This window comes from Penaeus chinensis, chromosome 11 (genome assembly GCF_019202785.1).
Source record: "Penaeus chinensis breed Huanghai No. 1 chromosome 11, ASM1920278v2, whole genome shotgun sequence".
Lineage (NCBI taxonomy): Eukaryota > Metazoa > Arthropoda > Malacostraca > Decapoda > Penaeidae > Penaeus > Penaeus chinensis.
Genome location: NC_061829.1, coordinates 15,843,522 through 15,846,021, shown reverse-complemented (window position 1 = coordinate 15,846,021; position 2,500 = coordinate 15,843,522).

The window sequence follows — 2,500 nt, the reverse complement described above, 5'->3', positions numbered from 1 at the left end:
TCAAACGTGTCTTTCGGTGTCTCTCTATTGCCTTGGATATTTTTTAGGGTATATTGCAGAGACGGGAAAATGTATTCAATCATATGCGAAATTCAGAATATAACAAATGATTTGATATCACATCTAAACTGCCCAGACTAACACTATGTTGTTGACAGTAACCACGCTTGATACAACAACTTGGTTAGTAGATATGTGCTAAGTATATGCTGTTTATTTGTTTATTTACTTAATAACGGCATTATGCATGGAGGTATTTTGCATATGTGTCCGGGTGTGTAGCATAGAGTCATCACTTCGTAGTCTTAAAATTACAAGAAAACTAAGAATTATCAAGTTAGGGATTGATTTTAGGACTGAAAATAATCCTCTCCTCAGTAACAAGCAATGTTATGCTTTTGTAATCTTTGGATCTTCATCGTCCACTTCCTTACTCTCAGGGTCTTTATCACTCACTTCCTTACTCTTTGGATCTTTTTCGTTCGCTTCCTTACTTTTCGGGTCTTTATAATGCACATCCTTTCTCTTTAGGATTTTATAATGCACATCCTTACGCTTTAGGATTTTATCATTCACTCCCTTACTATATGGGTCTTTATCATCCAATTCCTTACTCCTCGGGTCTTCATCGTTCACTTCCTTACTCTATGGATCTTTTTCGTTCGCTTCCTTACTTTTCGTGTCTTTATCATTTACTATACTATATCATTTGCCACTTCGGGTCTCTGTCACTTCGTTCCCACGAGCTAAAACAAACCCAAGGGACGTCACAAATCTAAGTCGTGAATCACCACTTCTTCACTCAAAGACTTGGCTGTTTTTTCCTCTTTCTCGTCTTCCTTTTTTTTTTTCTTTTGCTATTTGGGAAGATATATAGAATACGATATCTGCATTGCCAATGGCGAGGCGTCATATTTTACGCTTTTATTTTCTTAATAGAGAACCCGGACTTCTACTATGTGATGTATGTGTGTTTGCCCAGCTACATTATTTGCGAAAAAGTCAATGGCAGCAGATTTACAAGTAGATGTATGTATAAAGGCATGAGTAAATGTTATACTGGACGGATGAAGAATGTTTAGAAATGCAATTCATGGCGGGTTTTTGCCTGATATTTGAGTTATGGTGTATGCTATTTAAGACATATTCTCTCTCTCTCTCTCTCTCTCTCTCTCTCTCTCTCTCTCTCTCTCTCTCTATATATATATATATATATATATATATATATATATATATGTATATATATTATACATATATATTATATATGTATTATACATATATATCATATATATATCATATATATATATATATATATATATATATATATATATCCACCTAACGAACCGATACCACGATGTGTAGACGAGTATAGGGTCCTCTCGTGACTTGATGACCTGTTTTTAAAGGATCTGTGTTACCAAGATATCTGAAACTGATTATCGAACCAGTGTGTGGTAGTGTTCACATAATCATGAAGTCTGAAAGTGATGCAGTAAAAGCAAAAGTAATGAAAGATCATAAGCACACTTACAGGTGAGGCACTGATGAGACGATGGCAGCAAGTTAATTCATAAAAACTAGGGGCAGCTATGATGTCCTCCGTGAGGAGAGGATGAGGAAATGGGCAGCTCCCTCCCTGCCTCTGTGGAAATTACGCTCCCGGGTACCTTTGCGCGCACTTTGAAAAGAACACGAAGCTTCGCACACATGGAGACAAATAACGCTGTATCCCAGGCCCTAAGATGGATCCTTACTGAAGGGCAAATTGATCGTTAGAGTTGAAAATTGGGAGAAACAATGCTTACGTAAGATGCAAGCACGAACAAATTCTTGCCAATGTGATAACTATCAGTGTGGATGATGAAGTACTTGAAAAAGCCAAGGGAAATGTACAAACGTTATTGTGTCCTAAGGGAAATCGAAACAGGAGAAATGACATCGTAAAATGAACGCGTCGTGCATGCCAGGCAATTTAAAATAAAAAGGAATGATGGTAATCTGAACATCCAAGGGGGAGGTGATCCCCAAAACCATGAAACTGGTTGAAGGCATGGCACCCTTTAGGTGTGCCGTCTTCAAATCCCTAAGAGCGCCGAAAAGATTTCTAAAGGCAAAATTATCCCTCGGAAATGCGTAAACTGCAGCCACGAGCATAATGCAAATTCCCTTTTGTGCGCATACTATCCAAAAGATAGGAAAGTATAAAATAGGCAGCCTTCCCCCTAAAGAAACGTATCTCGGCCCCTCGCCTTAATGATGTGGGGGGCCTCCCACGCCTACAGAGGTCAACAGTGATGGCCCCGCAAAGAAAGCCATGGCACCATCCGCATCACCAGCACCAGCGGAGTAGAAACCCCGTCAACTCCAGCACCAACACCAACTCCAACTTCAGCACCAGTTGCAGCAACCTCTGCAGCATCAGCTACAACGCGATCTGCAGCACCAACTCCAGCACCGACTCCAGCAGCAGTTCCAGCTCAGCCCTGACTGCAGCAGGGCA